Here is an 18,066-nt window from a genome sequence, read left to right on the forward strand (position 1 = left end):
GCAAGCATGATGCTCATGGTCACACAGCCAGCAGGGGCTGCAGGCAGAATCAGAACCCAAGGCTGGGGCACAAGCAACCATGTTTATTTACCACCCATAAATAATTCCTCTAGGACAGCAGGTTTGGGGTAAAACATTTTGTTCAAAGGAGGCAAAAGGCCATTTTTAATAAGTTTCTGAAAAATCTGAATTATAGGAGATACAAAAAGAAATATGTATTCAGGATTTCAGATATCCACCCTGAACTCCTGACCTGAACACTTAAATGCCTCTAAGGAGAGGGCTCGTGATGAGCAGGATCATGAGAACTTACGTAGGCAGAGCATGATCCATTTTTTGTCTAACTGTATTCTAGCTAAACAAGGAATGTACAAATACAATCTAATGTAAAAACTGAAAACATTTCACTTCCTTGACACCTGTCTCCTCCTCCATCCTAGTGCCCAACTCGAGGTAATCTCTGCTTTGGGGTGAACCATCCCTGACCTTGGGTGTCTTCACACATGTGTGTGGGCCTGTGGGGAGCATGGAGACTTGCTGTTTCCCTAGTATTCACAGAGCCCCTCAATGCTTCCTGCAGGCTGGGTTGGCGTGGTCAGGAAAGCCATTTGCATTCTTTTTGTGGCTGGTTCCTGCTCTTGGTTCATTATCCTTCCTGGCTCAGCCTTTGTGCTGGGGTGCGAGCATCCGAGGTGTGCTCTTCAGTCATGCTCCCGGCTTCAGTGCCAGGCAGGGGGCAGGGGGAGGGGTGGCTCAGGCTGGAATAGGCAGGTGGACACGCGGTGAGTAGACTGTGGGCTTACAGGGCTTCCTTACACCTGCCGATTCTTCCCACCACCAAAACCCCCAGGCTGAATAAGAAATAATGATAATAATGCCCATGACGAGCACAACAATGGCCCCGCAGATGTCCACTTCCTATTCCCTGGAACCTACGACTCTGATACCTTACATGGCGAAAGGGATTTTGCAGATGTGATTAAGTGAAGGATCTTAGGGTGAGAGGTGAGCCTGGCTTATCCAGGTGGACCCAATGTTACCCCAAGTGTCTCTATAAAAGAGAGGAAGGTGTCCAGAGTCCAGAAGGACGTGATGCCATAAGCAGTGGTCACAGTGATGCTGGGCTGCAGGCCAGGGAACGTGGCGACATCCGGAAGCCAAATGGAAGAAAACAGAGTCTCCCTGCGAGCCTCTGGAAGGCATGCAGCCCTGCCTGCCGACTCACTGCAGACTTCTAACCATCGTAACCGTGAGATAATAAATCTGTGTTGTTTGAAGCCACTAAGTTGATATTAACCTGTTACAGCAGCTGCAAGGAGTGGAGACACTGCCCATCGATGGCTGGGGACCACATTCTTGTGATGTTTCCCAGCGCATCCCCTGCCTCGAGGGGGCCATGCAGGTGCCCACCTACCTAGATTCTGCCTTTTCTTGTTGTCACTCACCTCGAGAGCCTGTTCCTGGGTCGCACTCCTGAGTTCGGACCCGGACTCTGCTGTGTTGCCACTAGGTCTGAGGGGTAGCTTTGGGTCAGGCCGGCTGTTTCTCAACTGTTGCCTAAAAATCTTGCATGTGTGCACCGGGACATTTGCACCTGTGGTGGGGGGGACGCTTGTGCATGGGATGGAACGGGGGTGGGGAGTGGGGGCAAGAGACAAGGTGGTCGGGGACCAAGGCTGTTCCGCAGCACATCAACACTGTCCAATCGCTGGTGTAGAACTTGAAGTTAAAACATTTTAATCCAAACTTGGCTTTTTAAAAAACTTGTTTATACAAGTTAAAGGAGGAGTCTAGACACACCACACAGCTGGTTGTCTTGGATCATAAGGCTTCATTGGCCGGGCATATGATACATGGGGCTAACCCCCAGCAGTGGCAGGTGGGACCTTATTTGGAAAGAGGGTCTTTGCAGAGGCAATCAGCGTGCGATGGGAGGTCCTACTGGAGTAGCGTGGGCCGGAGGCCAGTGCCTGGTGTCCTTAGAAGTCTGTGTGACAACACAGACACACAGAGGGAGGACAGCCTCGTGAAGACGGAGGCAGGGCTGGGAGCCATGTGCCCACAAGCCAAGGAACACCAGGGACCAAGGCAGCCACCGGAGGCTGGACAGGCAAGACAGGTTTCCTCCCTAGAGTCAGAGGGAACGCGGCTCTGCCTACACCCCGACTTCGGACCTCTGGCTTCCAGAGCTGGGAGAGAGCGCCCTGCTGTTCCTTCTAAGGCCCCCTGTTTGTGCCTTGTTAGGGCGGCTCCAGGAAATGAATCCCGTCCCCATCCTGCCTTCTGGGCCTTCACAAAGCCCACGGCCCACGGCCCAGGGGAAGAAATGGCCACACAGACAAGCCCGAAGTTGGGTCTTTGTGGACGGCTGTCCAGCTTGCCAGCTTACATTGTGCATCTCCTAAATCGTGCATTTGGGTGAGACTGCAGCCCCCCAAACCGAGCTAGCCTGGATGTGAGCAACTCTGGTCAATTCACGACAGGCTGCCCACCGAGGCCACTGCCATCGGTGTCTCCCGGGGCCTTGATGTTGACCACAATTAATTATGGCTCTTTCCCCCAGGGAATCCACTCCAGAAGGGGGAAAAAATGAGGCTTTCAAGTTGCATTCTGTTTACTGGGAGGTTTTCCTCCTTCATTTCCCTCCACGGTTGGTTGCCTCCTGAGAACTCCGTGTGGATCTTTGTGTGCAAAATTCTAATTACCGCTTCCGGGATGGGCAGGCCTCTTTTTCTTCTTGTGTTTTATTTCTTGGTTATCTTTCATTAAAGCCCAGAAAAATGCCAGGGCTGCTGAAGGGGGCGTCTGGAGCGCAGGGTGACTTTTAAGGGCAAAGGTGCGTCTGCACGGGGAGGGGGAGAGCAGAGCACGTGTGGGAGCCCCAGCGCAGCCGACTCTGGATGGGCTTCCTGGCAGGTGCTCGGTGTTGAGGGTGGAGGAAAAGCCTGGACTTGCTTTCCTGTGATGGGGACTTGGACCCAGTGCAGGAGCCCTGGGCGAGGAGGAGCTCCCCAGAGGCTCAGCGTGGCTCCTTGCTGGGAGAATTAGCATGACCCTAACTATACCTTTTTTTTTTCCAAAAATCTTAAAAATATATTATTTTTAAGTAATTTCTACACCCAATGTCAGGCTTGAACGCACAACCCTGAGATCAAGAGTCGCGTGCTCTACCGACTGAGCCAGCCGGGTGTCTCCCAACGACACCTTTTTAAAAGCGAGGCGGTGAGCCTTCTCCTCTGACTCTGCTCCCCAAGCAAGAGCTTGGGAACCTTCTCCCCTCTAGACCCACTACTTCCGTTCCTGCGAGCAAGAGTGTGGACGAATTTGGAGATTCTGTGTTGTGCAGCATACTTCCTCAGGGATGTGCCTCTGGGGCAACCAAAGCCGATCCCCAGTCTTGACACCCTTCCGAGAAGCCTTGAAAGCAACATCTTATTTTTTAAGGGACTCACAACAGGATATGAAAGCTCCATGTCCGGCAATAAAGAAGCCTGCTTAAATCGGCCAAAGTCGTTCACCGTTCGTGACCGTTCCTTTCCCTCATCCGTTTAAGTCTCGCTGGAACTGTAACTGAAAGGAGCCTCAGAAAATAACCCACAGCGCACTTATTCAAACGGACATTCGTGTTAGGTGCGCATTTCCCCAGGTCCCTTCTGGGGCTCCCCCTTCATGCCGTTCCCCCTCCCAGCACACCTGTGCTACCAAGACTTCTCGTAGAGACGGGAAGCTTCTAACTGGGTTTCCTCTCACCCCCCTCCCGGCCCCTCAAATCCATTCTCTGCACCATAGCCAGTGGGATCCTCTTCAATGGGAATGTCCTCCCATACCCATTCCTACCTCCTCCTCTGCCCACACATTCACAGTCTTTCCACCAAAGCCAGGCCCCCTCCAGCCGGGACGCCCCTCCAGCCTTTCACGCCAGGCTCACCTGCTCTCCCTGCCCCCTGCACTGGCCTTCCCTCCCAGCTCCTTTCCCTCTGCCCCCAGCATGCTCCCCCTGCTTCACCTGGCTGGTTCCTCTTCGCCTTGCAGGGGGCACACCACGCACTCTCTCAGGGAAGCCTGCTCTGAGTCTGCAAAACTGGGTCAAACCATTCTACTTTACATTCTTGGGCCGCCAGGCAGATTTCTCCTGGAGCTCTTGATCACTCTGTCTTCTGTGATAACAGGACCTCGTAGAGCTGCGTTTGGCCCAAGGTCATCTTACCCACCTTCTCGAAAAGACGTGGTTCGTGTTTGCTCCCCCGCCAGAGCTGTGACCTCTAGGGATGGGCCGGGTCTGCTCTCCCCGCTGTTACAGTCCCTGTTTTTGTCACGGGGCAGGCATTGCAGGCTTGTGTTGAATGTACGAATGGATGAGTTCATGACCATGCTGGTCTCTGTACTAAGCACCGGAGTAGAAGGATGGAGAAGACATGATCGCCGCCGTCAAGAAGATTAACAATTAAAGTGTGTTTTGACAGATAATGTGTACAAGATGGGACTGTATCCCAGACAAGCATGGAGACTCTGGGGAGGAGGATAGAGAGCAATCTTCCTGTTGGTGGCCTCCTTTGAGTTCAGCAGGGAGGACTGACCAGTGCTATGCTGATCATATCTACTTGTTGGTTTACGTGGATAGCTTCTCTTCCTGCTTTTCCTGGTAGCAACTCAGTTTTCATTCCTAGTCTATGTAGTTACAGTGAGGCAGACCCAGGGTCCCAGATGGATTGTGCAGCCTTCACTCTCATCTGTAGAGGGAGGACCTACTTCCCTGGGTGGCTGTGGGGAATAAATTAGGTGAATTCTGCAATGGGCTCAGCAGGGGTCTGGGGCCCCTTATCATCTATTAGCGTCGAAAGCCAGTGGTCCTAGGACAGGTAGTGATGGTAGAGTTAGTAGCAGTAGTAAGAGTATCTTTGTACCCCTGGTGCTTAGCTCACTGAAGAAACTCTGGTTTAGCAGCAATGTCCGCAATAGCCAAACTGTGGAAAGAGCCGAGATGCCCTTCAACAGATGGATGGATAAAGAAGATGTGGTCCATATCTACAATGGAATATGACTCAGCAGTCAGAAAGGATGAATACCCAACTTTTACATCAACATGGATGGGACTGGAGGAGATGATGCTAAATGAAATAAGTCAAGCAGAGAAAGTCAATTATCATATGGTTTCACTTATTTGTGGAACATAAGGTATAGCATGGAGGACACTAGGAGAAGGAAGGGAAAAATGGGGGGGGGAATCGGAAGAAGAGATGAACCATGAGAGACTATGGGCTCTGAGAAACAAACAGGGTTTTAGAGGGGAGGGGGGATGGGTTAGCCTGCTGATGGGTATTAAGGAGGGCACGTACTGCATGGAGCACTGGGTGTTATATGAAAGCAATGGATTGTGGATCACCACATCAAAAACTAATGATGTATTGTATGGTGACTAACATAACATAATAAAATTAAACAAAAATTGAGGGAAAAAAAAAAGAGAGAGCATTATGGAGGTCATTTAAGTTAAAGTGCCTTACGAAAGTGTCCCAAATAGTTTGCATTATTTTCTTGGTGATTATTGAAAGGAACCAGATGCTGGGTGAAAAAAAACCTGCAACATAGATTCAGGTTTTTTGGGGGGGGTGTTTGTGTGTGCGTGCGCATGCGTGCGGGCACATGTGTGTTGGGAATAGTGAGTCTTGCCCTGCGGTGGGTGCTTACCTCCAATTTTCATATATTATTCTGGGTGGGAGCTAAGTGTTTCCTGACATGGGGAGGAAACGGTGAGCCGAAAGCATGTGTGATCATGGTCCAGTCACCCCAGTAAAGGATGCACATTTGTATGAGCTTTTGGGGATGGTCACAAAGGACTGCAATTTGAGTCTGATGAACTCCAGGCAGGACAATGTGGTGCAGAGGAATAGTGAGAAAGGAAGGGCTGGAGGGGAGTGAGACACAGGGGAGAGGGATTTGGGGAATCATGGAGTAAGATATTTTAAAAGGCACAGTAAGTGCATTACTGGTGAGAGATGGATTCTGCCGGAGGAAGTTTCTCAGCACAGGCTCAGGGATGGAGAGAGGACAAACCCGCAAGGATGTGTGATCACCTGGATCCCAGCAAGACAGGGCAACGTCGATATGTGACCCACCCTGGGAGAGGCCTTCGTCCTCTGCCAGGGTCCTGCGGGTCCTGGGGAGTCCCCAGGCGAGGGAGGCTGGAGGGTGCCATGGGGGGGTGGTCCCTGTTTTATCCAAAAGCAGGACAGACACCCTCTGGTTTCTGCTTCTGTCTCCCGTGTGTGTGCCAGAGTAGGAAAACCCTTTATCCTTTCTCCCCATCCCTCATTTTCTCCTGTGGAGCCACCTGACTGTGCTCCTTCATATCAGAAGGAGATAAAACCATTCCTGGACAAACCACGGGCAGAAGCGTGTCTCTGTCGGTCCCCAAATCCAGATAAACATCTGAGCCTCCTGGAGCAAAATCGTACTGGCGATGCTCTGGGGCATCATCTATCATCACATCTAACTTCATAAACCCGAGACCATTATCTTTCCGGTCCAGGCTTCCTGTAATGTCTGCGCAATGATTTTTGTTCCTGCATGGCACTGGAGAGAGAGACTTTTGAGCGGGTATTATTAAAAGGCTTTTAATCCATGAAAGCCTAACCAGCTCAAATGGGTTGAAAGCACCATCCTTTCTTTATCGAGGATGCACGAGGCATCTTTATCTGATATCCACCATTTGCTGTAATATTTTGTATCAAAACTAATGAATCAAAATGTGTTTTTTAAGATCCGTTTTTGCCAATAGCTCTAGACATTCATAACGTCTTTTATCGCTTCCCCCTCCTTTGAGAACCGCTTGTGTTACCTCCAAAGTCCCTCCAGCATCAGAGCTCAATTCCCTTCTTTTTCCCTCCACCTGTAAGAATACCTGTAGCATCATTCTGGGGAAGGGTTTAGGGGTTTGTGGGAAACAGGTTCTGAGTTCCAGTGTTTGGAAGAAGCCGCTCCAAGGGAAGCTGCCTTTTCACACAGTACATTTTTTTTTTAAATCCATTTGTGTCTGGAAAAATGATATCAAACAATTTTGCACCTATTTTTATTTTCAGGAGAAACCCCTGAAAATGGGTTGATCTCACTCCTGGCTCACTGGCTTCCCAGGAAAGGGGTCCTCTGCACGTCATCTGAGATGAGGGCTTAATAAGAAGGAGAAGAGTGACAGCAGATGCTTGTTGGCCGGTTGGCCTTGTGCCGACAGTTTGCGAATGTTTCCTGATCTCTCTGATTTGTGGCTCATTCTGCTGAGATGATGAGCCAGACCCAGAGCAGAGGGCTGCTCCCACCTTCTGAGCGAGGTTACAGGTGAGGTGGGTGGTGGTCCAGCACCGCGAGCCCAGCGCTCCAGGCCCTTCCTTGACGGCCAAGGACACGTCATAGATCAGATTTAGCAACTGAGGTCTCCAAGGGAGGCATTTTTGTGTGAGTGTGAGTCCTCCAGAAAGCACATGCCCAAAGGGTTTCCATGAAGTGGGTTTAATGGGGGACAGGCCCTCAAGGTGCGAGGAGGCAGGGAATGGCTGCGGTCTGCGGGGCCCATCTGAGTCCGGGAAAGCCGGTGGGGACGGGAGAGTGGGCCAGGCAGAGCCTCCAGCTACACCGCGGTCCTGGGGAAGGTCTCGGCCGGGCCATCAGAATGGCTCTGAGCCCAGGACGCCCATCAGAGGAAGCCCCCGCCAGGCAGGAATGGACAGCCCAGCCCCGTGTCGTGCTCCGCAGGGACGGGGGGCCGTCTGGGGGAGGCAGGGCCTCAGATGAAGGCCACAGCGGGGTCCCAGGGGCCACAGGGGGAGCATGCCTGCAGCTCTGTCCCACACGGCAGCGTCCTCAGTGGGGAGATATGAGTAGGGCATCTTGCGTGGCCACTAAATATATGGTCATGATTGGTCACAAAAGGTGGTGTTATCATTCAACAGTTATGTGACTTATGAGTCACTTTTCAAGGAGCCGTGTCTCATAAAGCCGTAGATTCCAGATAAACTTACCATATGCGCTGCTAGACAGACCAGGTATGTCATACTAATAGATAAGATTTCTTGCCAGATTTCCTGGTAAGATGGCCAGATTTAACAAACACAAACATAAGATGCCTAGCTAAGGTTTGGTTTCAGATAAACACTTTTTAAAAAAAGTATAGGTTTGTCCCATACAATATTTGGGACATACTTGTACTAAAAAAAATGTTGGGGCACCTGGCTGGCTCAGTTGGTAGAGCACGCGACTCTTGATCTCGGGCTTGTGAGTTCGAGCCCCACGTTGGGTGTAGAGATGACTTAAAAATAAAATCTTTTAAAAATGGTGTTCACCCCCAAATCAAACATACCCAGGCACCTTGTTCAATCTGACAATACATCCTGTTTTCACCTGGCAACACTCTCCTCTAACAGGAGGCTTTGTGAGCTTCTCTCTCTGCATTATCCGTGCTCCTCCCGCCCGCCACTAACACACGGAGACTGGGGACTCTCTGCGGCCACAGCACGCGCAGGGAGAGCATTGAGTGTGGGAGGGGGCTCTCTGGGAAGGAATAAAGCAGGACACCCCAGGAGCGGCCGCCACGGGAGGCCACGTCTCATTGGCTCGTGCTGAAGGTCGGCCATGCCCTTGGGCTCCCTTTCCACTATTATCTCTGAGCAAAACTTATATTTTGCTTTGATTTCATGCTCTTCGCCTTCGTCCTCTCTTTGCAGGAAGAGCCCTTAGCAACCTGACATGAACAGAAAACGCACCATCAGTTCTGTGGGAAGGCCTGTGGCCATCCATTGCAAGAGTCCGAACCTTCCCGAAGGGCCAGGTGCTGTTGGAAGGCGGCCTATGAGGGTTAGGGTACTGCCGTTACACCTGGCACAAATCCCTCCTCAGTCCGACTCAGAAATGAAAAGGAACAGCAGAGTGGCTTCTGGGTGGGTTTTGACTGGAGACTTAATTTCTCTCTGAAACTCTGAGCTGCATTTCTCTTAACTTGATCCTCCTGCTGTTACCTTCATCTTCGGAGTTGCTGTTTCCCGGGGCGCCAGACCGCGGCAGGGAAAAGGGGGAGCCGGGGCTTCTTCCCAGACCGTCTGCATTCAGAACCTCAGCTCAAAACCCGCAGGCTGGACCCCGGCTTCGTCCTCCGTGCAGTGCCCATCAAGAGCCACTGCCCTCCACAGAGAAGGTATTCGAACAATCTCTCCTGGAGACGGGAGCAGAGAAACACTTTGGCTTGCAGTTATAGGAAAAAATATATTGAAGACTCATGCATATTTATATTAAATCACATAAAAGAGTAAATGTCAGATCAATTTTTCCCCTTGTTGGCGTAATACACAATAAAATAAATGGCCCATAAAGGAGAAAGAAAGGGTTTCTTTAACAAGAGAAGGTTTAAATATGCAAACATTTTGGTAGCCTACAGGGCAGGTAATAAAAAGGTTTGATGCACTTTCTTCATCGAGGGTTTACAAGGTTTTATAAGAATTTTTGTTAGTGCTTCTATTTAATTTTTATTCTATTACCTTCTGTGACCAGATTGTCTGGTCATCCCCATTATATTAATATTAATGTGCTTATAAATATTAGAAGGTGTTGTGATTAAGAACGAGCACCAGGAACTTTTGAATCTCTTAATGACTGGAAGTTGGAGATAATGGAATTATCCTTTTGATAATTTCTGCCGTTTTTTATTATTTAAAAAATTTTACAGGTAGAAGCTGAATTTCACATTGAAGCCATATTGCTTCTGCAGGGAATATCTCTATCTATTATTCAGGGCTGCCCTGTATCCGTTAAATTAATGCTAGCTTCAGCAACAGATAACCTCCAAATCTTAGTGGCTTGGCCCAATAGATGCGTAGGTTAGTGAAGTTTGCTTCTCACGCAAGTCAAGTGCAATCAGCCAGGGGTCAGGGGAAGGCAGAGGCCACTATTCAGGGACACAGGCTCCTTCCATCTGGAGGCCCCTAAGGGTGGAGTCCTCTGCTAGCCTCGGCCGGTGAGTTGGATGAAGAGAGCCAGTGAAGGGCATGAGGTAGGTTTCACGGGTCATCTTGCTGACCCTGTGGCAGAATCTGCTAGAGCTCACCCATATCTGTCTCCCCCTTCTTTCTGGGCACACTACTCTCCTCCCTTGCAATCCGCTGGGACCGTGAGACTATTTCCTACACAAGAAGTGAGAGCAGAAGTGATACGTGTCACCTCCAGAGGATGCAGCCTGAGCAGACCTGCCTTAGCCATGGTTTTCCCCTTCTTTCTTCCCCTAGCTTGGCTGTGAAGAAGGACGAGGTTTAAGTGGATAGCTGAGCAACAGGATGGTGGGAGCTTGGATCTTGGAATGATCCACAGAAGACAAGCGCCCCACATTGCACCTTAGCAGATGGCTTCCTCTCTAAGTTTAAAAGCCCGCGGGTGCAGGGGAATTTTGCCCCACGTGGGCCATGCCTCAATCCCCACCCTTCACTGATTTAGACACAATTTGGCACTGAGTGTTGCTGTTGGGGTTGTCTACTTGGCCTACGGAAGGACATACATTTTGGACTCTTAGGACCTGAACTGTGCCCCCCGCCAAGATATGAAGTCCTAACCCCTAGTGCCTCAGAATGTGACTGTACTAGAGTTCTCCAGAGACATAATATAAATACTGATGTAATTATAAATATGTACTTACGTACATTAGCTCTTGTGACCCTGGAGGCTGAGAAGTCCCTCTGTCTGCTGTCTACAAGCTGGAGGATCGGGAAAGCTGGTCGAGTACTCAAGTCTGAGTCCCAAGGCTGAGAAGCAGGGACCGGATAGCCAAGGTTAAGAGAAGAAGGATGTCCCAGATAAAGCAAATTCACCTTTTCGTTCCATTTGGGGCCACAACAGACCAGATGGTGCCCACCTGCATGGGTAAAGGCATCTTCTTAGTGCACCGATTCAAATGCTCATCTCTTCCCGAGACACCTGCACGGATGCACCGGAAATCATGTCTCCTGTTACCTGGGTCCCCCTTCGCCCAGCCAAGGTGACACAAATGGACCCTCACAGTGACCCCATCTGGACGTAGGGTTCTTGGGCAGGTAGCTAGTTAAGATGAGGTCACACGGAAGCAGGGTGGGCCCCGGCTCCCAGGTGACTACTCCCTTAAAAGAAGTCTGCCCTGTGAGGGCAGCAACATGGGAGCAGAAGTCAAGGGGGGACAAAGCCGTGTCCTGCAGCCGGAGGCCCGAGCTGCCCCAAATTGCTGGGAAATTCCGGAAGCTAGAAAGGGGCGAGGAAGGGATTCCCCTACAGGTTTCAGAAGGAGCGAGCCCCGCCAACACCTGGATTGAGGGCTTCTGGCTTCCAGGACTGTGGTCCCATCCGGTGGCCCCATCGAAAGCAACACAAAATTCTTTCAGCTGGTGCCAGAGATTGTGTGAGGGCAGAAGTACAATCGGACCCTACACAGGCTGGTCCCCCAAGGGGTTCCCTTCAGCAAGCCAGCCTCATCATAAATTCAGAATCCCAATAGGAGCCGACATCGAGGACTCCAAAAATTTCACGTAAAAATCTGAATCTTTGGGACACCTGGGTGGCTCAGTCGGTTAAGCGTCTGCCTTTGGCTCAGGTCATGATCCCGGGGTCCTGGGATCGAGCCCCGCATCAGAATCCCTGCTCAGTGGGGAGCCTGCTTCTCCCTCGCCTGCTGCTCCCCCCACTTGTGCTCTCTCTCTGACAAATAAATAAAATCTTAAAAAAAAATCCGAGTCTTTGGTATTTCTTGAAAAATCTGGCGAAGGGTGAGAGCCATCTCAACCCGGTACAGAAATTACCTGCATCTAAGCAGGAGCTGCTTAACATGGGGAAGTGATGACCTAATACACTTATAAACAGCGCCTGACCTCCTTTCCAGATCGGGTTATCTGAGTATCAGCCTTTTCAAAAGCCAAAGGATGCCTCACGTTCCAGATGGCAAAACCTAAGTTTTGTCTTCGTGGGGTCCTACGCCCGCTGGTTTACTTTTTGCTGTGTGACCAGAAGGAAACAACGTTCCAGGACCATGAAAGAACCTTTTCCTTAACATAATTATCCATAACATTTCAGCAGCTGGTTTTTCCTCTGCAGGTATGGGAGGTTTCAGGCTCTAGATCGAGCTGTTTATTTGGTTTTGGTTTGTGTGTTCCTGCTTATGCTGTACTTGCCTGTTTCTCAGGAAAAGGGACCTCTGGAAGCTTCACTCATGTGGCTTTTCTAGATCTCCAAAGCCCAGTAAAGGCCAGTTTTCAGATGGAAGTTGGAGCCATCGTCCTGGTCTTCTGGGTTTATCTGGGGTGAGTTATCAATCTCCTCCAGCTGGGTCCCAAATGAGGCTGCAGGCATGTCATCTAATTCAGTATTAACTGCTTTAGGCATGGTTTTTCTAGTGTATCAGTTTAGAACAGGTTTGTTTATCAAAGTCCACTGGTCTGTGTAACTCACCATCCAACCAAAATTACTGAAATTACTTTCTTTCAAAATAGTACCATTTTTAAAGGTGGTTATTTAGTCAGAAATCACCCACAGGAAAGACACATAAGCCAAATAGAGCATTTTATTTCGTGGGTAATACCCTGTAGGACACACCACCACAATTGCTTTGTGGAGACTATGAGATCACCAAGTTATACCCTTCCTATTTGTCAGGAAGCTTCCCCCCTCCTGCCCTCCCTCCGGCATCTACTGTGTTCTAGATGTTATTCTACAGAGTAGGAAGACCAAGATTAGCCATACTCGGTCTTAGATTTATGAAATTTATCAGTTTGGCCTCTTGTACAAATAACAGAAAATCCAATTTAAATAGGCTTAAACAAACAAAAAAGTTACATTTTATGTAGCCAAGTAAGTATTCAGGGATTGGTGGGGCTGCAGGTCCAGCTGGATCCAGGAACTCATCAGAATACAGTTCCTCTTAAACTCATTTCTTACTTTCTTCTGTGTGTGTTCTATTGTCAGAAAGGATCTTTCCTCATGGAGGCAGCACGGACTGCCTGCAGCCTGGGAGGCAGGGAGGATCTTGGCATTGAGCTGAGGGCTTCCGTCCACAGAATGGACATAGCATGTCATTGCAAAGCAGCTGGGGGATGTGATGTCCAGTCATCACCGCATTATCTGTGGACAGTGGGTGGGATGGCATTGCTAATGGGGTAACAACTGATGCTAGATCCAGGCAAGTTCTCCGGCTGATGACTGTGCTTCATAAATGCATCAGGTCACCGTTTCAGGGTTGTAGAATGATGTCATTTGGGAAATAAGAAGTCGGTGCACCCTACTCACCAAACGGATGGACCTCAGCATGCATAGGCAGACATCCCACCAAACCCCCCAGCCGTGGCTTATCCCTCCCGTGGCCATCCCTGTGCAAAGCTCCGGCTGCGGGTTGGCTTCTGCATCGTTCACGTGATCATTGACTTCAGGGCTGTGTCTAAAAAGGCCCTTGTGCAGATACTCTTTGCTTCCTCTGAGACACGTGCTCCCAGGTGTGGCTTTTAATAAGCTGTGAAAAGCTTTACACTGTTTGTATGACTGTTTTTATAGTAGCTTTTCCAGAGCGTTTTCCAGCATGGGAGGAGACCATTCCCCTTCGTCTGCCATTTGAATCATTTCTGATCATGTTTTTTAAAGTTCAGCTGTTTTAGAATATTGCGTCCCCAAACCACTTCGAAGCATCTTGTTTGTCCAAATTATGATACACTTCTTTGAGAACTGACCTGAATCCTTCCCTTTCTGGGCAATTCATCTCGTATCGCGATGCGACAACGTGGTGTTTTCGCATTTGCGCCCGATGTGTGGTTGGGTTTTCGGTCACTCTGTCCTGCTGTCTGCAGATGCCTTAGAGCTCCCTGGGTGGTGATCCTTACCTTGCATTCGCTCACGTTACCCACCTGAGCAGAGCAGCAGGTAACAGGAAGACCACGGCCTACGCAGTGGGGTCTTATGCCACGCCTGGCTCAGGGGGTCATACAGATGGTTTGCCACTCTGTTCTGGAAGACGCTTTTCAGACCGTGGTTTGTTTTGGTCGGGTCAGGTGCTTCCATTGGGTTTGAAGATTCCCCAGATGTCCCCTAGTTCCGCCCCCCACCACCCCAAATCTTTGTCCTTCTGAAAATGTGGAGTGACCATCTCAAAAAAGCACTATTATCAAAGGCCTCTGATTATATGTTTCCACCAAAGGATTCTGCTTTTTGTCTTTTCCTATCGGAATTTCATTTCTAGAGACTGGAAAGATCAAACCCCGCCTCAGAGTGGCAGGGCTTTTATTTATTTATTTATTTAGAATAGAATGTCAGGGCTTTTTAAAAAAAATATGTTCCCTGACTCGTAAATTCCAAGTTTTCAAAACTGGCATTTATGAAAGGAAGTGAATACGATTTTGTGTCAGGCGTTTGGACATGACGCATGTCCTTGGTGGTTTGATTCCTCGCACCTCGGCTCTCGAAGGGAAATAAAAACGATGCAGTCAGGAATTACTTGAAGTATTTTCCCCCTGCACCTCACTTGTCTATCAGTCGAGACTTGTGACGATGGAGAAGGGCATGGAGTTAGGTGGGAAGAAGTACTCGGGACCTGCAGATGCCCCTGCTAGAAAGCAGAAGACAGTGCTGCCGAGTAGAATGATCGGATTTACCAGATTAAAGTGCAAGGCCCCAGTTCCATTTACACCTGAGATAAACAATCACTTTGATAAAAGGATATCCATAGCAAGATGTGGGACATACTTATTCTAAAACCTCATCATGTGTGTGACATTCAGGCTGAGTTGCTGGCCCCCGGCCCCCCAGCAGCCCTGGCTATGAGGGGGTGACAGCGAGGACAACGTAAGGGAAAGAAAGACAAGAATGAGCTGGCATCCTTCACATCTACAGGGACTCACCAGATGGTGCAAGGAGCACAAAATAGCTTTGTGAGAAGTGAGAATAAGGGGACTATGAGAAAAATAGGGACACGGAAAATAAAGGAATTAGTGTCTCGGGGTGGTGGTGGCATTTTCACCCCTGCCTCACCCTTTCTGCCTCGGGATTGTCTCAGAGAGCCTGAGGTTCATGCACGTACACAGGGCCGCCTACCTTGCCTGGGATACGAGCTGGCGGGTGGCAAGGTACAGAAGGAGGAGGTGTGTTCAGACTCAGGGCTGGGGCTCGGGCTCGTCCTTGCTGCTGCTGGCCGTGTGCCCTAACTTGTTGGACCGCAGTTGTCATGCTTGGACATGGCAGCCAGAACCCTTGTCTTACCTCCTTTCTGGCAGCGTTGTAGAAATTAGGCAGCATGATGGATGGGATGAAAGACTGTTTCTGTCTTTTACACCGTAAGTTCTAGAGGATCGGAGACTAGATCTGTCCTGTTTGATGTGGGACACAAAGGCAGAAGAGAAAAAATTTAAATTTCCTTTCTACCTACAGCCCATCGATGAGTCCTTGAAACAGGCAGAGTGACCTTCCTCTAGGGACTAAGCTGCCTCGGTGCTGATAATTCGCTAAGGGCAAAAAGCAATCTTAGCCCAAACCCCAGGATCCTGTAAGTCTACCATGTAAAAATTCCTTTGTAAACTTCCTTTATCTCTAACCGCCAAGATACGTGTTGGCAAGCATCCCCCAAGCATATGACCCACGGATACACAACTGGAGGGTCTCACGACTCAGATTTTATTAGACGGTAACAAATGACTTTTTCCCAACAACAGCTAGCCCCCTCAAGGTCCCGGAAACCTTGCTTCCAAAATTCCTTAAAGACTTATGCTCTCCCTAACCCCCTCCCAACTTGAAAGTATGTAATGGGCCACTCCTCAACCATCAGTCTTGCACAAACTGAAGGAATTTTAACCCCTTTTTGCTGTTGATGATCACACTGGCATTTCTTGTATACATGTAAACATTCCTACACCTCGATTTAGCTCAAAGCATGAAAAGGACTGGCATGTAATTCATTACCATTAGTCCTGGGACGACACCACCGTGAGTGAGTCGGTTGTTCGCGAGGGCTGAACATTTCCTTTCTTTTAATAAAAAAGTGACAAATTCGAGCCTCGTCAAAGCCTGAGCCCCGAAATTAAGCCTTTAATTTTCGATCTTCTAGCCTTTCCAGCATGATTGTTCCCTGCTGCAAACAACCTGGGCACAGAGGGAGAGTTGGAGGACCAACAGGGACCATAAACCCCACTAGGGCTGCACATTTACGCTGAATGCCTGAGCTGGAAAAATATATATGACTTTGTTCAGTAGACTCTGTCATGAAGAATAAACCCCAGAACACGTGCACTTTTCCCTTCTCCACACTGGGGTCATTTCACCGTGCATCGGCTTTTTTATCTCCATTTTAAAAAAATTCCAATGTACTCACTTTAAAACGTGTTCACAGACTTTCTCCCATCACAAAGGAAACTACTCCTTCATTGCAAACGATTTTAATCTCTCAGGGCTTTACGTTCTGTTTCCCGGCACCCGTGCCAGGGGCAGGCAATTGCTGGGACTGGACCCACGTCCTGGAACCATCTGTACTTCTCGGGCTATCTCGTATACCTGCGGTGGGTGCACTCAGGCTGGGGGTCAGACCACGTCAGCTCTGCGCACCGTAACTTTTAACATGTAGAAGCGTGATCAAGTCACGGTTGTCTGTGATGTCCCTGGCATCCTCCATCCGTGTCACTTGACTTACCCTTGTTATTCGGCTCCTGCCTTTTGTTGCCTCCTTTCCTGTCTGGATACAAAGAATCATTATCTGGAACTAGGCGATGATGCCGGCCTCCTCGTGGAACATCTCGCCTTCATTTTTTACCTGCCCCAGTTCTCGCCTTATACTTGCCAGCAAATTAATTTCCCATCCTATGAGTGATAATATCCAGTTCCAGGATGTTTGCGTCATCCCGTCCTGAAACTCCATGCCCATTAGACAATAACTCCCCAGGTGTTGAGACCCACATCTGACTGAGATGGAGAGGTGTTGCTGTAACCCCTGGGAATGAGTCACAATGGACTGTGAGTCACAGATGTTGGGATGAAAACTCTTTAAATTATCTGCTCCTTGGACACGGTGTGCTGGCTCCCAAATGGCACCCGGTGGTCGCCTTGAATCACCTGACGTCTGAGAATTAACACATGTTGGGTGCTTAGCATTTGGGTCCTATTTACCCCAGGCCCTCCTCATATTTCATGTATCTCCCATGCCCTGATGAGGGGGGAAGGAGAGGAGGTTGGAGGCCAAGTGTTCATGCTTCAGCTTCGTTAGAATCACCTTTCAGGGCTGGTAAGCCACTGGCCCTTGTCTCTCGGATCACCTTGTAATCCCTGGCGTTCTTTGAAAATTACGGACTTCTGGTTTCCACCCCAGACAATGTGCTTTAATTGCTCTGTGGCAAGACCTGTGCATGAGAAAGAGAGAGTGGAGGAGAATAGGGAAGCATTTTAAGTGAAAATGAAAAAATTATCATTTTCCAGTTTTGCAGTAAGCCAAAGCTACTGCATTAGGTTAGTGTAGGGTGGGAGTGTACTTAAATCCTTGTGTATATTTTGACAAGAGAAGTATAAGAATGTTTTTTGGTTTTGCCAGGATACTATTTTTTTTAAGATTTTGTTTTTAAGTAATCTCTACACCCAGGGTGGGGCTCGACCTCATGACCCCAAGATCAAGAGTCACAGGCTCTACTGACTGAGCCAGCCAGGTGTTCCTCAGGTAACTATTCTTAATGTGGAGGGTCTGCTATTGTGTTCTCTGGTCCCGAGTCCCCAGTGCTCCCCCCAGCCTGTCTCCGTGAATGGTACTGTGCAAGGACCATTAAAACAAAACAGGCCCTTCACGTTCTGCACGGAGCACTGGGTGTTATGAACAAACAATGAATCATGGAACACTACATCACAAACTAATGATGTAATGTATGGTGATTAACATAACAATAATAAAACAAAACAAAACAAAACAGGCCCTTGATCCTCGGGAATTCCCGCAAAAGTGCAGACTAACACTGATCTCTAAGAACAGCTATTACTGTTTGAAAATATTTATACTTCTAATTAATAATGACGGCGATCCCCAACCGAGAAGTATACCCAAGAGACAGCAGTGCTGTGAAT

At 49.1% G+C, this 18,066-nt stretch overlaps 1 long non-coding RNA gene across 2 annotated transcripts; it reads right to left on the reverse strand.

Annotated features, from left to right (window-relative positions):
• Positions 1-8,689: 8,689 nt before the first annotated feature.
• On the reverse strand, positions 8,690-16,918 carry LOC141370628 (uncharacterized). 2 transcript variants are annotated; one of them, XR_012374822.1, is made up of 4 exons: positions 16,655-16,918; positions 15,070-15,341; positions 10,674-10,885; positions 8,690-9,199 (listed from the first exon to the last, which is right to left on the reverse strand). It is a non-coding gene; the product is annotated as an uncharacterized lncRNA (long non-coding RNA). The 2 variants fall into 2 exon arrangements; XR_012374823.1 differs by lacking the exons at positions 8,690-9,199; positions 10,674-10,885 and adding an exon at positions 12,680-14,584.
• Positions 16,919-18,066: the final 1,148 nt, after the last annotated feature.

The sequence above is a fragment of the Callorhinus ursinus genome, unplaced genomic scaffold (genome assembly GCF_003265705.2).
Source record: "Callorhinus ursinus isolate GAN/ISIS: 27379988/994484 unplaced genomic scaffold, GSC_fseal_2.0 scaffold41, whole genome shotgun sequence".
NCBI lineage: Eukaryota > Metazoa > Chordata > Mammalia > Carnivora > Otariidae > Callorhinus > Callorhinus ursinus.